Here is a 22,420-nt window from a genome sequence, read left to right on the forward strand (position 1 = left end):
ACTTTGCTCCAATGAGCTAGATTTCTTTCTGACATTCCCCCTGTTATGTCACCTATCTCCTACTCTGTTACTCCCCCTTATCTAACTCTTACACTACATGGAATGTGCTCATTTTCTATGTGACAGTGAGATTCACTATCCTACCACTCATTTACAAAGGATTGCCTACTAATGCTTAGTTATGTGTCTTACACTCAGCTTCCCCCCTTAGCAACCACTACACGGTGGTCATGTTGTTTTCGGTCTGCTAGTCCCTGCATTGTAAATCCATGCATTGCATAAAACCCACATTTGTGGGTTTAAAACCTTTATTTTTATGTTTTACATAGTGCAGCCCGTTTGCGCGGGGCTGCGCTGAATTTAAACATCGCCGATCACCGAAAAAATAACATTTTTTTTTCATGTTTGCATCGGGTTACCATGCCAATGGCCACATATTTGGCCATTGGCATGCTGCCTGACACATATGCACACTTTATTTGGAGCTGACATGGCTCCATTGTGTTATTTGCAGAAACGTACTCAGTTGTCAACTGAGTACATTTCTACACCTAACACGACTCTTACACGGGCTGGTTTCAGCTTCATGGATCGCTAATCGACCTCATTTGCATGCCTTTTGGCTGCAAGTGAGGTAATTAGCATATCCACGCCCTGCCCGTGTAAGAGACGTTTTAGCTGGTCTCTTACACGGTATTTCGGGCTCTTCCTGGATTGCTATGGCTGCATGGAGTCTTACACAACTCTTAGACTCCGTGCAAGCCATCATGAATCCTGCCCAATGTCTGCAAGCATTGTCTGACATACTCAGCAATTGCACCTTGCCAAACTCAAACACAAACACATGCCTGAAGTCAGACCTCAGAGAGATGTTATCAGCCATTGACATCACAGAAAGAAATATATCTGCTGTGTAATAAAGAACACACATACAACAAGGATTACTCATTATCATTTTGTAATGGTTATGGCCCCCCTAGCATGGAGTCTGAGCCCCCAAAATAGCAGTCCTTTTACTCTGCCTTATCACCATTCTGTTGGCTAAGCAACACCTGCCTGTCAGAATTGGCAGACAGACAGACATACAGACAGACATACTTTTCCAGAGTCAAACTTATGCTTGTCATGATCCACACTCTACAGAACTGTGTATCAACTGCTTCTGCCACAAAAGATTGAAATGTGCAGGTGTCAGAAAGGCCACACTTCAAGTGTGAACTAAGAAAGACTTTATCCATGCTACTGTTCATACAAGTATGGGTTAGCCATATCACTGTTTGTTGGATAAGCTACTTATGTCAGCCAGTCAGTCAATATTATTTTGTACATTCACATTCTCAGATTTGAGCCAATGCTTATTTAACTATACACTTTATACAAGTCAGTATTAACTGCATGTGTCAAAAAAAGTCAAACCACAAGGGTCACAGAACACATATTTGAATGGCATGAAATCATTAGTGTGTTGAAAGGCCTATGTTAGACCTAAAAGGGATATAAAGATTTTGCTGTAATATTGGAAGTGTCACTGTTTCACATCATTACATTTGCATTATCCTTTCTTTTGCTGGATTTGAACAGCTGCCTATGTAAGTTCACCAGCTTGAGAACTGAGTATTACTTACATGTGCCATATGTGAAGTCTGACCACAAGTGTGTTATAGGACATATTTCAGGGCATGACATCATCATTGTAGTGCAAAGCAGTTATTTGGACTAAAAGTAAAGCAGGAGCCCTCTCACACTGTAATTGCATACATTAGAACTGTGATGGATGTCAGTCTTCCCCTGCAGTTGAGTCACACTTACTCATACTAGTCAGTTATTGCTGGTTTTGAACACACGTACGCAAGATAGAGGATATTGTATCAACCACACATGCCACAGGAGAACTCTTATTACAACTGTGAGACAGAACATATTTGAAGACATGACATCATGATTGTGTCACAAGCCATATGCATGGCTTAAAATTGTTTGGAAGAGTGTTTTGAGTTACTTCTTCATAAAAATATTTTGCATGAATGTGGCTGTACACAATCAAATGCATAAAACACATTGTAATGCTATTTGTTCATTGATGATTGGATAATCCATTCATCCCTGTGACTGTAGAAGCACATACCCTCACAATATGTAGAGAATGTCAGACTGAATCTCCTGCCTATCTAAGTCCACAAGTTAAAGAACACTGCATCATTTACCGATGCAACAGGAGAAGTATTACTACAAGGGTGAGATGAAGAACATTTCAACAAATTACCTCATTAGTGTTTCCTAAAGCAGTTGTGTGGGCTAAAACACAAAGAAAGTAGTAGAAGAGCCTTCTCCAGCTATAACTTTACACATCAGATCTATGGGTGATGGCATTCCTACCTACATGTAGATTCATATACAGACAGACACACACACACACACACACACACACACACACACACACACACACACACACACACACACACACACACACACACACACACACACACACACACACACACACACACACACACACACACACACACACACACACACACTCTCTGATACAAGTGATCCTATGGAGTAATATCTGGATTGGAACAGCCTACCTATACAAGATCACACGCTAGAGAACACTGCATGAATTACAAGCTCTACACAAGAAGTTTGATTACAAGTGTGAGGTAAAGCACATTTGAAAGGATGACATCATTGTTTATTGGCAAAGGCTATGTTTGTGCTAAAGGTATGAGAGTCATAAACATCAGCTCTATGAGTGAAGCCATTCCTACTGAGCACTAGACACTCACACACACACACACACACACACACACACACACACACACACACACACACACACACACACACACACACACACACACACAAAGTAATTGCTTACTGCTGTATTCAAACCACCTACCTATCCAGTTACACAGTCTAGAGTACATATTATCAACCACAAGAGCCAGAGTAGAAGTCTGATGATAAGACTGATATGTTGCACATTTGTAATGATGTTGTGTTGCAGAATAATTGTGTTAAAAGGGGAAGAACTCAATGGGGTGCCCTGCCCCAGTATAAATGTTTCTTCTGAGGGGAAGTGTGCACATATGATCTGTGGATGAGGCTATTGTACCTAGCACTGCACACACTCACACATAGCAGTTATTCACTGCTGTAGTTGAACCACTAACCTATCTATGTACACAATTTAGAGTAATTATTATTAACTGCAAGTGCAACAGATTAAGCCCGATTTTAAGCATGAAATACAGCACATTTGAAAAGATAACCTCATCACTGTGTTGCAGAGAAGATGTTTGGACTAAAAGAGGGAAAAAATTGATGAGGATCCATGTTCCAGTGTAAATGTTTCTTCTGAATGAAAGTATACACATCAAATCTGTGACTGAAGCCAATACTACATCATACTATACACACGCAGACACACACACACGCACACACACACACACACACACACACACACACACACACACACACACACACACACACACACACACATACACACACACACACGCACACTTGTACTAGTTAATCATTGCTGGATATGAACATCTACCGATCTCTGTACACAATGTAGAATACATTGTTTCAAGTGTAAGTGCCATACGAGATATCTGACTTTAATTGTGAGATATTGCCCATTTTAAAGGATGACCTCATCAGTGTGTTGCAGAGAAGATAGCATGCCTGGTATGTTTGGGTGAAAAGGAACGTGACTTGACAAGCAAACAAAATAGCAGTGTGTTGATCACAGATGATTACATAAGACTCATATAAGTTATTGATCCTTTCATTCATGCACATTGTGTTAATGTGAGTGAGATATAGCTGTTTTACATTATAGTGTATTGACCATGTTAATGATGGAAGATATTCACAGCTGTGTAACAGTGAAGTAACAAGCAAACATTCCCTTCTGTTCAGCTCAGGATCATTGTATACAAATCTTCATTAGCTGGTGTGTCATTAATAATATTCTATAATGTGTTTACAATATGCAATGTGAATTCAAAACATACATGTCAATCATATGAAGGGATACTACTTAATACCACAAGTATGTGTGCAAACATCCTACATAATTGTGCATTGTTTGTAAGTATAAGGTGTTGTACTGCAAACATAATTACATTATGTTTTGTTTAGACAGCATCACAATAAACTAATCATATCTTGATTATAACAAGCCATTAATCATAAAAAAGTAATATAAGCCAGTAATATTAGTTTTCTTGGTCAAAATTGCTTCCCGAAGAGCACTGCTAAGAAGCTCATCTGTGCCAGTCAAGGGAAAGTGTTAACACACTCAGAATTATATTTGAGATTTCGAACTTAGAGCAGAAGTTAACAGTGGCCACTGGTGATCCATATCAAGTGCTGTACACATAAGGAGTACATCCATATATTCAGTTCTGATAATGATCCATTTCAGAACAGATGGGTGCCATTTTAATGTTTTCTGTGTCATCATTTATACACTTGTCATGATCATTGATTTAAATTATTCAATATATGGATAATACAGGTGCATTCCTAGACTGTCCTCATACCTGTCGACTGTCCACATGCTTAAGGCATGTTGTACTGTTCCTCATGCAATTGTATTTGTTTGTGTGATGTCACTGAGTACTACAGTCACTACATGGTAATATACAGCTATGTGTCATTCTTCAAAATACTTCAGAAAAATTTGTAAATTCTACCAAGTGTTGTACAATCATCGCATAAATCTTTGATTAATGAAGCATCTTGTTCTTGTTTTGGGGAAGGAATGAGCATGTTTGGGATGCTAATCAACCACATTAGGGTCCAAGCAGGGTATTGCTGTTGGAAAAAAGTATGCATCCATAATATCATAAGGCAACACTTAATAAGCAATGATAAATGTTCATAACTTTAGACCAGATGCTGGATTAAAATATCTGACAATCTTCATCAGCAGTCTATAAACATGATCACTATCCAGTCACACCAAAAGAAGACTAATGTCAGGTGGTAAAACACACACACTTGAAAATACTATGAAATAGTATGAAACAAAGGAGTTTGGGAGCAGCATACTTCATAACAGTAATGACAATTGAAATATTCCATACATCCCATATTGTGTACATTCAATTTGGTAGCCCATTCAACATATGCTAGCAACTGTTTCCTCAAAGTGCTATCAGTCTGTCTTTCTGCAGCACAGTGAGGCTAAGCAGGCTAGAGTGAGGGGCAGCAGAGGTAAATTTATGCCATAAAATGTGAAGTGTCATTTAGTCAGTTACTATTGCTGCTCAGTGCCAGACATCATGCAAATACTGAGGACAAAGTATGATGAGAAAGAAAGAGAGAGTAAGAGTCAGAGAGATAGGGAGAGATAAATAAAAATAGTTTTATTTATGGGCCATACCCTGGCCATATTTGTGGTGTGTTAATCTTGGGTTTGTCATAATAATTATGCCATGCTATGCATAATGGTCTGTTTCTAACAAGGAGCCTACAGGGCTAGGATAGTGCAACCATGATTTACATAGCCGAGATAATATTGAGTTACTAACATATGTAGCCAACACTTACACACATAAAATTAATATGATTAACAATAGTTCGCATTCCAAGACACAGGCATTTATTAACTGTAAATACTAATGCAAAAATATCAAATTCTGGAATCAAACCCAGAATTCTTGGGACTACTAATCATACCTGACTTCATCAACACATTGGGTTGCAGAGAAAGGTGCAGAACAGCTGTCTTTTTGGCAATCAGTACTGTCCAGAATGCTGATGGAAGTGCATTGGTGCCAGTCATATTTATGCTACTGATAGCATTCTAAATTATTTTTTTTCAGTTTTTGGCTTCTGAAGTTATCTGTTGTTAACTGTTGTTGACGACTCACAGTCACTAAGGCACAATGCCAAGCATCATGCAGAAGGTGTAGACACAAAACAAAAGAAAATGTCTTCTCTGTAATGATTTCTCAGCTCTGTTCTGTAAAACTATGAAAATGTGAACATTAAGGATGCCTACTTACTCACAGATAGCACCTTGACTAGATCTGAGCCTTGATGTTAGGATTAAACATTGGAAAGGTTATCAGTATTTGCTACATCTATATACATATTATAAAGCACAGAAGGTAGAGCACCTATACTTAAGCTCTGACATTCTAACATTTTACATTTAAGGAGCAATATACTTATTTTCTCACACTTGTCCTTTGTCTTTTTTGCAATAGATGCTTGGATGAATGGGGTATTTACACAAGTTATGCTATTGAATTATGTCACAGTATAAGCAAATGTATGCAATGCAAGAGTATGTTCTTCCCTTTTTTGTGAGCAGTACTCACTTTAGATGCATTTGCATCATGATTGTATTAAAATTTGCAGTCATGTTGAACTTTTACTTTTGTATGTTTAAGCTTTATGTACTTGATATAGCTTGCAAGCACTTTTACTTAGAGGCACAGTTAACTCTTAAGCAACTAGTCATAAAGGTGGTATAAAGGTAATTTTCTATGTCAGTCAATATAATCACATACTTTAATCTAAGTCTATTTTCCCTGACACAGACTCTGTAGGTGTACTTCACATTAACAGGATGCTAAAGACCTAATTAGTCATGCCCTACTGCTATTGAGTCACACACGCATGACATTAGCTAGCCCCACTTCTCAATACTCACTCTTGTACTGCTCTGAATATGTGCATAACATTGTGTAGGTACTTACATCATGTTTACCTGCTCAGCACTTTGAATACATTGAGTGATTCAGGAATTATAATAAGCTGACACCTGATTTAAATATTCAATGTGTCGAGAGAGGTAATCTTCACTATATAAACACAAACTGAGGCTAAGGAGCTTGTATCATAGTAGGGTAGTTTGGTTTCACCAACTTAAGATACTGCTGTTTGACTGACTTATGCTGCAATTGCATTCCTTTTGATGAAGTTTTATTGTACATCCTGTCAAGCTATACTATGCTCTTTACAAGTAATACTTACACTGTTATGATGTTATATTTGATTTTCTAGAAATGAGTGATGCCTGCATGTTGCCCATTTGTATTGAAGAAGATAAAGCAGTTTCTATTGCAATGATACTTATCTAATGTTAAATGGGTTATACCAACAATTCTCTGAGGATATGAACCCATTACAAACTTATACTAGAACCAGTGAGGTTAAAGTGACATTTTAGAATTTTTTCTGTGATAAGACTGTTGCATATGCTCAATATAAGCTACTGCTATCCCATTAAATGCATTGTGTTCTTACACTTGTATTTGCTGTGGTAGGGGATGACTGTTTTGCAGGGGTCTTTGATTTATATAAAATAACTGACTGGTGTCTATGATTTACAAATTTTATTTTATTTTATTTTACATTTGTTAACCGGGAAAGTCCGACTGGACACAGGTCTATTTTCAGCAGAGGCTCGGGGAGATAAGCTCCAAAAACACACACAGAATACAAGGTAATTACACAGAACATTCATTTCACTTCATGAGAGCCTTCATTGTATACACAAAAAGAGATTAAACATACAATGTGGAATAAATTAAGAATTCATACAATAACCAATCATTGAGATATAGAATATCAAAATAAGCAGTTTTTAGTATTCAGGAGACAGACTGTCTGTGAATAGCTGGGGTACAGAGGTATTATCTTTTTAAGGGTTAACCTGGCGAATGGCGTGAGCATAGCCAATTATTCTGAAAATGTTTTTTCAGGAGTTTTTTAAACTGAGTAGTGGAGGTTGTAGGGGTTGTTTGGCTTGGTAGAGTGTTCCATTTTTTGGCAATGGTGCTGGCAAAAAGGGATTTGCCAGCATCATGTCTGTGCTTGATGACTGTTATGAGGTTCTGGTTGCTGGATCTAAGGGGTCTAGTGGGGATGTATGGTTGTATGAGTTGCTGTAGTGCGGGGGTAGGTTGGGAAAGTAGTAGAGTTTGTGTGCAGTAGATAGTTGATGGAGTAGAAGCATTTGAGGTAGCTCCAACCAGTTGAGCTGCTCAAGTGACAGACAGTGATGGGACCTATAAGAGTCTTCAGTAGCAAAGTTGGCGATTTTGTTGTAACAAGAATCCATTTTATTTAGGTTGGTTTGACGGAGATTGGTTAAGATGGGAGAGGCATATAAGAGGATGGATAGGAGATGGGTCCTTGCAATGGTTACTTTGGTGATATTAGTCATAAAGTGTTTATTCCTATAAAGGAGTCCAAGTTTTTTGTTAACTTTCTTGATGGTTTGAGCAATATGGATGTCAAATTTAAGATTATTGTCAGTTTCAACACCTAGCAGTTTAGTGTGTGTGGTAGGGCTGATTTGAAGGTTGCCTTTGGATTTGATGGAGAAGCTATCACTTAGGGTGGTGGTTTTCCTGGGCCAAATATAACAGGTTTGTTTTTTTTAGGATTGAGAATAAGTTTGATATTGGTGAACCATGTTTCTGTGAGGCTAAAGTAGTTTTGGGTTAGGGATTGAAGTTCATATAGCATGGAGGCGGCGCAAATAAAGGTGGTGTCATCTGCATATTGTACTACTGACACAGAGGGTGAGGATAAAGTGATGTGGTTAGTATACAGGGAGAATAGTCAGGGACCAAGAATAGACCCTTGAGGGACTCCTATGATAACTGGCAATAGGGGGTACAGTTGGTCTTTCCAGAGAACTGTTTGATGACAGCCTGATAGGTAGCTGTTAAACCAAGCAATAGAGGAGGAGCTTATGTTTATGGTAGATAGAGTTTTAAGAAGAATGCTGTGGTTAACCATATCAACGGCTTTTGATAAGTCTAAGAATATGGAGGATACAAACAGACCGTTGTTTCTGTGGTGGTTAAATATATATGTGAATGATAGAAGGGCTGTGATGGTGCTGTGAGATGGTCTAAACCCATGTTGTGAAGCAGAGAGAAGGTTATCTTGGAGGTGTTGCATTAGTTGACTGTGAACCACTCTTTCTAATATTTTGGACAAAGGTGATAGTATTGCAATTAGACGATAATCGGTCAGCTTTAAGGAGTTTCCCCCTTTGTGTAGTGGAATGATATGTGAGGTTTTCCAGCAGGTGGGCACTTTGCCTTCTAGCAATGATCTATTTATGAGAATAGAGACTGGGTCAACTATGAGATCAGCTGATATCTGAAGGAAGTCTGCTGGTAGCCTATCAGCTGGTAGTGTGGTTGGTTTTAGTTTTTTGAGGAGTTTAGAAATTACCCTGGTGGATGCAGAGTGGAGGCTGAATTTGGGGATGTTGGGTTGAGTATTGAGAAGGGTAGGGGGCTTTGTTGTTGTGGGACTACTGGTACTGTTTTGGGCATTGGCCAGGGTCTGGACAGTTTTGGTAAAGAATTTGTTGAATTGTGTTGGAATGTCTTCAAGATTTTTAGATAGCACTATGGATGGGGTGGTGGTTTTTCCTGGGTAGGATATGCCATTTAATGTGGCCCAGAATTTTTGAGGGTTATGAGTATACTTTTCTTGCATGTTTTTTATAGTAATTGGCTTTGTCTAGTTTGATTTGCTTTTTGGTTTTCTTTCAGAGTTCTAGATAGCTTTATCTGAGACATAAGGTTTTATTTTTCTGATACTGTGTCCAGGCATTGTCCCTTTCTGTCATTTTAGTTTTAGTCTCTTTAGTGAGCCATGGGGCATAGTTAGTTTTTATTCTAATGGTTCGGGAAGGTGCATGAAGGTTCAGGATTTTTAAGAAGTTTGTATTGAAATGTTCAACTGCTTCATCTAGGGCTAGTTGTTTTAGGGGTGCCCAATTGACATTTTTTAGCTCTTGGATGAAGTTAGTGGCTATAAACTTCTTTTTGTTGCAAACCTCCCTGAGGATGGGTTGGTTGATAGATTTTGATCTATACCTAAATAGGTAGGTTGGGTGATGGTCACTTAGGCTGTCTGGGAGACAGCCGGATAGGTGAGCCTCAGTGGGGTCAGATACTAGGATCCAGTCCAAGATTGATTGATATTTGGATGCCTTATCATTTCTAGTGGGAGTGAGTATGGTTTGGGTAAACCTGTGAAGGTTTAGAAAGGCAGATTGTGGCTGGAGAATTTTGTCCAGTCTGTATTAAAGTCCCCTAGTAGTATGGTTTCATGAGGAAAGGAGTTTGACATCCAGTTAAGCAGGTTTTCCATTACAGTTGTGTTATTGCCTGGTGGGATATAGCCACGTGCAATGATTATGTGCTTATTAGAATTTAATTTTAGTTTGCCAAGGATTAGTTCTACATCTTTGATTTCTAGGTTATTGTCGTCTAGTTGTTCTATGGTGAGGTGATTATGGAAGAGGATTGCTACACCCCCTCCCTTTTTTCCTAGTCTAGCTCTTCTAATAATATTGTAGCCAGGGGCAGTAATTTCATCATTGTGGTATTCTGGTTTAAGCCACGTTTCTGCTAATATTGTGACTTCTGGTTTGTATAGGGTAAGCAATGCATGAAGTTCATGAGTTTTGTTGAGTATGCTTCTAACAGTGATGTTTAAGAAGAGAGTGGATGATGTAGGTTCATTGTAAAGGGCATTTAACTGGTTTATGGTGGGATTGATGGCTGTTGTAGGTCCTGGGTGGAGGTGTATGTCACTGCAACAAGTGAGTGCATTGATTAGGTGTGAGAAGAGTTTGCTAATTATGTGTAATATTTTGTTCAGTCTTTGAGAGCTATGAGGGTTTATTTTGATTGTTAGTTTGAAGTGTGAGTAAGCAAAGTGTTGGGTGTGGGTGAGGTTGTATTGCACTATAAGGATGCTATTTAGTTTGGTGTGATTGACTGCGGAGTCTGTCTGTCAGGGGGAAGGGGTGTGGTTATGGAGTTGAGTGTGATAAGAGTGTTAGGTTTGAAAAAAGAAGTAGGGTGATGATTATCATAGGATAGAGTAGTGTATTTAGTAGATGGGTTAGTTGTGTGCAAGCCATGATGTACAGGTGGAATTAATTGCAATAGACGTGTATTGTATTTAGGAGGGGTGATTGGAAGGGGAGGAGCTTTATGTGGGAGGAAATAGGTGATCACGTATAAAGGAAATGACCTGGGGGGTGGGAGAAGAGTGAAGTGAGCCCGAGTGTAGTGAGGCTGAACAGAGCGGGGCTACACCCCAGACAAGGGAAGTGGAAAAGGAAAACAATCAGCAAGTACAATCAGTAAGTACAAAAGCACTTTCAAGTTTCAATATATTTGTAATATTTTTAGCAGAATTGCTGCAGGAGAATCTCTTTACCTAGTCCACTCTAGTTAGGAAACTATTGGGCTTTGTTGGACATGAAGTTGTAGGGAACAGGATTTAAGTAGTAATTTCCCTTATTTCTTGGCAAAAAACATGGGATGGGAGAGTTTGAGATGATCTAAACTGGTTGTTCAATGTGCGGTTCTCAACAGGATTTGTAGGGTGTACAGGCTTTAGAAATCAGGCTGGCTGGTTGCAAAGTTGCTATTAACACAGTTGATAAAACATACAAAGGAAGGTATAACACCTGCTATTAAAAAGGATTACTGCTTACATTACATACAAATGTTTTGTTCTGCCCACATGTCCTTAGGATTGACAGATGTCTGAATATAGAATGCAATTTTATTTGAAAAGTATCATTTCATACAAATGCTTCACTGGTAATGCCATCATATATTCTAAACTATGACCATTCTTTATCCTTATTCAGCTCTGTTATTGCCAGAGTTGAAGGGAGGAGGGCTTACAGTTATGTGTTAGATGTGAGTAGTCATATAGATCACTAATGTACATGTTTTTAATGAGGCTGGCATAAATGCATATTTGTTTTTAGCTCGGTTGTTCTTCTTTTTCTGATACAAATAGATATTTTTCTTTTATTTACTTCCATGCAGAGATATAACACATGAAAATCTGTTCCACATAAACCTGTTTTCTCAGATGCTGAGAACGAGGTTATAGTGCAGGCATTCTTTCAACATGGCTCATGCCTCATACAGAAAGTCATTGCTGACAAGCCCTTCCATGACCATATCTGGTGGCAAGTGGCTGATGATGTGAATGATGTGGGTATTTATTGCCATGACTACAATGTCATCAGACCTTGGGCTAGTGACATGATCAGCAAGGTCAAAAAAAAGAGTCAGTGCTATAGCACAGGAATAGAGAGATACTGGGCTTGGTCTTCAACTGAAACACCACTCACTGAGACAGAGGAGTTCTTGTCGACTGCAATGGATCCAGGCAAATCAGCAGTTACTGGAAGACAAAATGGTGTCTACTACTGATGCTCCAGGTTTGCTGTAGATATATATATATATATATATATATATATATATATATATATATATATATATATATATATATATATATATATATATATATATATACACACACAGAATAGCTATATATATTATTAAAAAAATTAGCATTATAAATATATTTTTTGTGTTAACTTCTGTTTAATGCTTATCATACCACTGTCCTCCATGTTGTCTGCCTAGGCATATCGTTGAGGTTCCATGACAACCTTGAATGGTATGGCCATACGTTTTTAGTTGCATTCATCTATATAACTGATGTTTAAGTTTACCATAATGACAATTTTAATTGCTCTTACATCTAGTATTGCTTAATTCAAAGTTACATTCCATAAATATAATCATTTGTTTCTTGTATTATAAGTCTGATCATTTTTCCAGGTATTCCTCTTTTTGCTGTGTTTTATTGATATAAGCACAGCTGAACCTGCCAGTGGCAGTGTGGTGCTCCTACCATCAGATTTTGGAGTATCTGTGGCCTCTGGTGATGATGGCAGTGATGAAGATGCACAGTCTGGGTTGCAGAGGATCAGTCTAATACTGAGGTTGTGGCTCCCGCATCCCCTTCCCACAGTTATGACAAAGTCAGTATGCTAATGTGTATCCATGATACAGAACTCTCTGAGACAGGACAGGCTGAGGGAGGGTGACAAGACTGATCAAGGTAGTGTGGTTATTTCAGTTGCAGAGCTGGTGGAGTCTTCCCATAGCCACTGTGAGCATAAAATACCACACAGAGACGTCAGTAGAGGTGCTCAGAGGAGACATGCTTTCTGCCCTTGCTCTGATGGTGGCATGTCACTAGGTGTTGAGCAATTTATATGTAGGGCCATCAGGTAGGCACAAGCAATATCTACCAGTGCCTGCGAAGATATAGTCAGAGTGATGCATGTACTTCATTTTGACATGCAGGACTGCCTGAACCATGTGGGTGAGTCCTTGCACTAGATGAATGACATATTGGATTATGCAGTGTCTGGTCTGTAACGGAATGTCTGTTGGGGGAGGGTCAGCATCCACATGGCCAAAGATCTGCTACATCATCAGATGCTAGCTGATGTGGCCATGCCAGATCTTCCTCCTGTCGTGATACTACTTCCAGTGCTCCAACAGTGATTGACGTGTTCACACTCAGACATGGTAGACCATATGGTCATAGTCATGGACATAGTCATGATCAGAGCTTGTTCAGCAGACATCAGTCACATTCAGTTAGCTCCCTGGCTTCTAGCCATGATCATGGAACTACCACTGCAACTCCTGACAGAGGCAGTTCACTTGGTTTGGGGCTCATGGAGGTGAAATGAATCATCTACCATGGATAGCTCACACCTGTCTAGGATGCCAAGGCATAGTGCTAGCACAACTGCTTTGACTGTTCCTGAAGACCCACACATGGTGTACCTCTCATCTTGGCCATGCCACCACACACACACACACACACACACACACACACACACACACACACACACACACACATACAGATGCTTGCGCACACACGTGCATGCATGCACATATATATAACTCATCAATATTGACTTCTTTACATCTGTTTCTGCTGGCCCTGACAATGCATACTTGTTGTTAACCTGATTTCTCACTCACAAATGCACATGTCTTTAATGTCAGGCTTGATGTCCTGTAATGCCCCACCCCCACCATGTGCAAGTGAAGATGACTGTGGCATGTGCATATTTCTTTGTGACTTAGGATTGCCCATGTCTGATACCCAGAGTGGATAACTAATGCTCACTTAGTTAGATGCTGGCTTTCATCAAAAGTTTTGTCATTCTGCTGAAGTTCAACTGAGTGTTAATTAGGTTGTGACCCTTATTATATTTGCAGTAGTGTATCACTAATACAGTCCTATTACTTATGGATTACTGCTTGCTTAACACCTTGTGCAGGTGATGCTAAGATTGCCTTGGTCTCTGTTGGGGTGTCTTAGTTGGGCAATTTTTATGTGTGATACATAGTATTGAGCAGACCACACATATATGTTTGGTCAGTACATATTTGCTTTATTACTCTATTGGATGGCATATTCCTAACTTGTGTTTTGCATCCAGCCATCAATCCTCAACTCCTTTTTCAAATTTAAAGGACAACAATGGGATATTAAAGCAGATTGCTCAACCTGATGTCTCTTTAAGTCCTGGTTCATTGATATAGCCTCGAAAAATCACCCATGCAGCTATAAAAACTAATCCACTCAACTGTTTTCCCTGTTGGGCTGCCTACCTTTTTGTACTGTTTTACTTTCACTTTGAAAACCAAGTTGAAAAACCTCTAGCTGGCTCAGAAATGATTATGTCACATCTGCCAGAGCTTTTGGTCTAGCTACCGGGACATTTCTTCCCGCAAAGTGATGTAATCCCCACCTGATTTGCATACTGTATAGAAGAGCCAGTGGACCTCCCACATTATGATGTCAGAGCTGCCTTGCCCAGCCCACTCTTAACCTAGCAAAAATGTCAAACTGTAATCTCACTTTTCTGAGGAGTCCTACCGATATGTGGCAAAGTACAGGCAGAAGCACAGTAACAGCTGCAAAAACTAAGAGCATAAATTTGCAATGACCATGCGTAGACATTAATTGCATGTTTTTACATAAGAAGCAGGTGTCTGTCACAATTAATTGACAACACTACATCAGATTACAAAAAGTATGCAATACCATAATTTTCTTAAATTACCACTTAAAAAAAGCATGTGGATGCTCATGCAAGTCTTTGAAATATTTTGTGTTGATAGTGTATCATTTGTTAGCTATTTAACCAAACAGGAAGGAAAAATAAGTGGGAATTTGATGCTTTGCAAAACAGTGATTATTCACAGTGCTATGGAGCTTGGCTCTAAATTTGACAGGAGGAGTGCAACAAAAAAAGTCTCCCACTGTAATGTAGGAAAGGCTGAAAAGAAAACAGTACATTAGTCTGGTCGCCTGCTGTGAGCTGTCAATCACATGCAGATAATGGGTCAAACTACCCTTAGCTCTTTGACAGCTAGGGAAGGTAGTTATGAAGGGAAGACACCTTGAAGAACTAGATTTTAGCCTTCACAAAAGAAATCAAGTTAGCATTTCTAAGAAGAAAGAGCAATAAAGTGCACTTTTAAATTCTGTTCTGTAGCATTTGCACTGCTTGTATTTGAAGTAGTCATTGAAAAACGATAAAATTTTAACCAAAAGTAGGTGACTATAACACAACAGTGAATGCCTGTAAAATCAGTGCCCTGACAGGAGCTTTAGGGAAAATGTAGCAGATCTGATGCAATTTTTTGGAGACAAACAATGCATTCTGGGATAATTAGAGGCAGACTAAACAGTCAGAATTATTTCAAGATATCAGACCTCATGTGGTCAGAGTCAGAAATTGCATATAAAAATATCTAAAAAGCTCTAAATAGTCACAGAGTAGTGTTAAAATGTAGGAAACACCAAACCATGATGAAACAAACATGTTTTTGAGTCTGTATGTGTGGTTGTCCTTTAACACATATTAATGTTATATTTTTACTTGTTAGGGATACATAAGTATGCTTGCTCATGTACCTTGCTCATGTACCTATGTGAATGATTAAGACATTTGGGTTAAAATTGTAGATGTTGTTTTGACATGGGCCTGCATTAGCTTGACATACAAGCTTTATACCATGTGCTGTGAACAGCCATTTTTATATAACTTTTAATAGCTTACTATTTATGTTGCATATATTAACCATGAGTTACTACTGACATTTCTGTATGGTAGAGGAATGTTTTATTTTAATGCTGTATAATAACTTAAATATGAGGGCAATCATTTATCTCTTCTCTACAAGATACAAGATGTCTCTTCTTGGACTAACTCTGTCTGATGCTCACAGAATGCAATCATTACACATAGGCCACTTAGGTAGTGAATGTGTGCACTATTCTCTTAACCAGGGGCATAGCATATTGTCCACACCTCCACCTGCCAGGATTACCTCCAGCTGCTTGTCAAATAAGTTCCTTGCTCTCTAAATCAGACTCAGAATTACTCCCTCTTTCATTAGGATCTATCCTGTCTATAACAAAGAATGTGAACCTTTTGAAAGAATCACATGTGACAGAATGCTGCTATAGGACATTGCTAAGTTTCCTCTTTTTGATATAATACAGTACACATGCTTATCATGCAGCCTTTAGATCATTTTGCATACATAAATTCAGATGCCCTGGGCAACAGATGGTTCTAGCATATGCCTCAATACTCAACCTATGGGACATCGTTCATATACTTACAATCTTTGCATTTGCCACACTTCATCATTCTACACTTACTATGAAAGGAATTAGCAGGGGTTCTGCCTTTTATACTCTCAAGCACATTCCTTAGACTCCTGCCCTTACTATAGACCACCACTGGTAACTCTCCTAATTTCTCCTTTAGATCATGAGAAAAAACAAGACCTCAGGTTCTTTTAAGAATGTGACCAGCCTTAACTAAATCCTTATTAAAAGGCAGAATCACATAGCAGTTCCTATCTAAAGCACTAGGTTTCTTGTTTTTAAAGTCAAAAGAGTCTCCAGGTGGTCTACCTAAAACAGGGTGGAATTTACTATTTCTACCCTGTAACATTTCATCCTTCACCTTGCCTAATAAAAAGGCAGAGTATCCCCTCACAGTAAACATTGATAGTAAAAGATACAACTCTTTGGCAAATAACATATCATCACTAACAAGCCTTGCTAACTGTGTCATTTGCCCCTCAACAATACCTTTTTGTTTTAGTGTGGTGCGTGGCAGCTATGGAAATGCAAGTATGAGTTAGAAAAAGTGTCTTTCCAAAAAATAGTAAATGTAAACCTAATATTGACATAGCTCTTTCTTAGTGTAAAATCGAAATAGTTAATTTTATGAAAATCATAACAGAATATACATTTTAAAAAAATTAGTAGTTTGTAAAAATTCCAAAAAATGCAACAGTTGGTCCAATACACCATTCCAAAGAATGAGAATGTCATCAAGGAGACTACAATATACATAAAACATATTTATAAAACTCAGTGGGGAAAATTTGATATTTTCCCCAGCATGTTAAAATCAGGTTGGAGTATACTGTTGTACATGATGCACCCATCGCTGCACTTGAAATCTGGTGGAAATAGTTCTCCTCAAAGTCGACAAAGTTGTTTCTCAAAATTAGTTCAAATAAGTTCAAAATCACCAATAACTCATTGATGTCAAAAGAAGACAGTTCATAAAACATCTCAGCAAAATATTCCAACCTAGCATCATGGGGTATAATAGAAAATAAATTAAAATGTCAATAGTGACAAGCAAAATGTCATTGTCAAAGATGATAGAATTGAGACTTTGCAACAAATGCCAGGAATCAGGAAGCACATGTGGCACTAAATCTAAAAGTTTTTTACAATAGCAGTCAACGTACACAGGAAGTGGTTCAGTCTTGGAGTATGCAGCAGCCACAACTGGCCTCAGTGGAGGGTCAAAAGCATCCTTAAGGGTCTTTTGGATGCTGAAAGTAGAAGGAATGAATAGAGTAACCACCAATAAATAATCATGTAACTGCTTACAAATATTGTCTTAAGAAAACAAGCTGGGAGGGTGGCCTAATGGTTAAGGTGTTTGCCTTACAAACACAAGGTGCAGAGTTTGAGTCTCACAAGGGATAATTGGCTAAGCTTAAAATGACTCGCAAGGGCAGTTAGCTTAGTATGAACCTGTAATTTGAATAAGCAACAATCAATTTTCAAATAAGCAAAATGAACCTCATTCCTAGACACTCTATCATAAGTCTCTGGATTGTTCAAAATTTTCATTATTTTACTTAAGTAATCCACTGTATCCATGATCACTACTCCATCTCCCTTGTCTGTCTTCATAACCCTTATGCTATGGTTGAAAAAAAACTCTCTCTTGTATAGATAGAATGTCAACATTATCGTAATTTTTTGCACAAACCAGTCTAATTTGGTCCTCACAAACCACGCCACAAATGCCAACAACTGGATGAAATGGTGGAATAAAAACATTTTTCTTTTTATATCCAGAAAGAGAAAAATTGCTGTCTTTCTCAAAAATATGCACAAATTAATGTGCGAGTATAGAGCTTGAATTGTATAAACATTTTTACATTAGTCCTGAATTGAGACATGAATTAAAAGCCTTTACACAATAAACTATAGTGCCCTTGGTTAACATAAAAATTACTAAGATTGAACATTTTAAAACCATTTCCTGCCAAAATATCTGGATCAAACAATCCTATTGTTGTCATCTTTTCCTGCCCTGGCCTTGCCCTCTCATTGTTGACTCCTGTTGTTCACATTTGACATGTACAGTCGCACATTGGACTTGTTGGCCAATTTCTTTAACCTCCTGACATGAGGGTAATCTAAAAAAAATCACTGTTGTCAAGCTTAGGTGTAAATGTTTAATCAGAACCAGTGTCTAGACAATTGGCTGCTTTCCCTCCTTCCTATGTGTGCGGTGTAGCAAAGAGGCAAGGGGTATGGTCATTTATCCTCATAGTCAGTTTTGTCCCTCAATATTTGTTTGTGCTTCTCCTGATTTTCTGAGTAACAATCCTATCAATTTAAGAAAAAATATAGAATAATCTATCTAAACTGTTGGAAACAACAAATCATTCATAATATTGTAATTGAGACTCTTAATTTCCTAATCAAATTTTGACAATTTGTCATCATTATCTTTGATAATCAGTTGCATCAAATCACATCCCGTGGGGAAAAGTTCCAACAACTCATGATGTAGCACTGAATGAGCTTCCAAATCTACTAGGATCTTCCATAGTCATAAACATTTAGGTACAAGCCTGACCTATATGCATTCAGATAAAAAATAATTTGTCAAATTGCAAGTTCCTGTATTTCATGAGTTTATGGACCCAGAAAGTTTTTTCTCACCCCAGTTGTAAGCTGTAAAATCAGGTGTAACAGGCCTCTACCTCTCATCCTCAAGAGAAAAAATGTGGTTCGAAGGGCAGGAACTACTAATGATAGTGAATTCAGACTGTGAAGTAAACTGGCAGTTCACTGGGCCCTTGACATGTTCAGTAGTGCAGGGAACATGTTCAGCAATTTGTTGCAAAAGGATCATCAAATCTCTAGGTAAACATTCAAAAGGAATGGTTAATACACTAGCCATGCCTGCCATCATATTCACAACTGTTAGATAATAATAAACAGAAGCAACCAAATCAAAGAAAAACACAAGTGGAAAATGAGGAAAACCTTTAATTATTTTTTTGTTTTGTTTTTAAAAATGATGAAAGCCTTTAAGGAACTGAACTCTTTCATCCTAGCCAGGCAGGACTTCTTCAGAGTTAAAAATCATTTGACTCACACTTTAATATAAAATAACCAAACAGTAACATAACTCAAAAAATTAGTGACATCACAGAGGTTGTCAAATTACAAAGGCAGCCTGTTTAAACATAAAACAAACACATACGAGATCACATAAAGATGTAAATACATACCACAGCAAATATAAACAATATATGTAGAAAATATTAACATACAAATAAAAATAAATTTAAATTTATGTATGAATCTAGTCACCTCTTACTTGTACTCATCTTGAGAACACTGAATATTGAAGTTAAATAATTCAAACTGATGTGTGTTTTACACACACACGCACACACGCACACACGCACAAATGCACGCACGCACGCACGCACACACACACACACACGTCATTAAAGGCTTTCATAATTTTCCACTTACATTTTTCTTTGTTTTGACTGATTTTGTCTGAGGTGGCTGAGTGGCTGAGTCATACTGCAGGACACCTCCAGCTGTATCTAAAGATTGGAAATTGACTTGAGCAAGCCAAAACATTCTCTATAATATTGCTAGTTTGAGCATATGAATTATTGAAACCTGGTTCAGTGGGATTGTGTTGTTTCTCATGGGTGTCATGAGCCTCATTGCATAACCTGCATCCTCCACAAGATGCCCTTATGGAAAATGACCCCAAGAAAACCTTAGATATAGGCCACATGTGTGCCATATGTGAGGGTCATAGAAACTGCCAGGGTTACCTGCACACACATTATAGATAATCCCCAGTGCATTATAGACTGTCTGATGGTTAATAGAGTGATCTTTTCTGTTGTTGTATCTCCTTTTCTGTTTGCCAGGTAGGGTGTTCATTTCAATGTGTATGTGGGCAGTCTATGGCTCCCAGAAACTCAGAGAAATGTGATATGGTGGGTCTATATTATAACATCAAAGTTACGGAACATCGAGTACAATATGGTCAACACCATATTGTCGAAGTTCCATAACTTCGAAAATGAAAAAAAAAAATCAAAACTTTAAATTTTTACCCCACACCCCCTGCTACTTAAATATACCAACTCCGAGACAGCACTACATTGCAGTAAATGGAAATCTCCCCTTACGGAGATTTCCATTTACAGGCTTGAGATTCTGAGCATTCGATATTCTCATGCTGACAATGTCAGATTCAACATTGTCGGCTTTCGAGAATATAATACAGACCCGATATGGCATAGAAATGATGCATGGTGGTAGCTCTCTCCATGTCTGTGGAAAACAGATATGCTCCCTTACATTTTGCAGCATAATATTGAGTAATTGATGCAATATTCTTGAGTCTGAAGCCTGTGACACCCCTATTATATCCTCTCTGGGTCTTTAAACAGTACCTGTATCTTGTATGCGTAATGCTACTCATGCTTTGGTTTATACAGGGATGGGTTTGCCATGATTTCTCCAGGGTCCCAGGTGAAGGTTGTAGATGTTGACAGTTTGCTATAAGGTATCCCTGTCCATGCTGTAGGGCTTAAATATTTCAGTATCATGAAGTCCATGATATGTCCAATGTGGTATGATCACTCTTCTCCTTCTAGGCCAAGGTCTGGAGGCAGCAGCACTTTGTATTGAAGCCTGTTACACATAAACATTAATGACAGCAGCTATAACCCCTAACATTTTTTATTCTGAGTGTGATCGCCTCTGTATTCCAGAGTATTGAAATTGAGACCAAAAGGTAGCAAGGCTTGTAACCATGGATTTTATTAGTTCCTGAATTGTGGCAAAATGTTGAATTGCTTCATTAGCATGTAATTCACTTACTTCTTTATTCATTAAGATATTCTGCTGTTTACTCTTATTTTGCAGCCTGCTGTGATGTGTAGAGCTGTTTAATGAATATCAAACAGCTTGCTAATCACAGCTTGTCACACACATGTGCTTAACATGGTGTGGGCTTTCATGAATTCTGAAAACCTTAAAAAACATGCATTATGACATAGGCCGGGATTCACTAATCCTCCGTGTAAGACTAACTAAGTCTTACACGGACACTGCAGTATAAGGGTATGATGTCAGCGCATCATGCATATGCATGAGGGCGCGCTGACTCCAATCTAAGGCTTACACGGACCGTGCACAAGTGCAGGGGGTGTGTCAGACTGCCGAGCAGTCAAAATATCCACACCCCTGCAAGTGCACATAAACAGCAAATGTCAACAGAAATGAGCGAGTCTGCTCAAATGTCCACAAACCCAACACTACACTCCCCCATATTCAAAATCCCTGTACAAGTTAGAAATGCAAAGCTGACCTTTTTTTTTATGATTCCCGACATAGCTGCCCGTATTTGCGCGTGTATGCGTGGGTTTGCCCATTGCTTAGCGACAGATAGCAGCATAGACGTCGAAGAGGATAATAAACTACTGATATGCAAATGAAGCCAAATAGCAATAGCGTAGTGGTAGAGCCCTCGCACAAAGAGGAGACATTCCCAGTTCGAGTCCCGCCACTCCCCTCCCTATTTTCTGTAGGAAATGTGTGCATAAAAATAACCCCTGACATTTATCTTTTAAGCCCCAGTAAAATGCAGTGAACAATATTTTATATATATATATATATATATATATATATATATATATATATATATATATATACATATATACATATATATATATATATATATATATATATATATATATATATATATCTATATATAAAAGAAGGTGGAATGGTCATGCATACTGATAAATGCATAAGTAACGTATCTTAAGCAATGTGAAGCACTGATAAGCAAAGTCCACTAATAGTAAGCACAGTGAAGTATAATTGCACATAGCTTAGCAGCGCT

The sequence above is a fragment of the Protopterus annectens genome, chromosome 1.part2, assembly GCF_019279795.1.
Source record: "Protopterus annectens isolate FY-2018-M chromosome 1.part2, PAN1.0, whole genome shotgun sequence".
Taxonomy (NCBI): Eukaryota; Metazoa; Chordata; order Ceratodontiformes; family Protopteridae; genus Protopterus; species Protopterus annectens.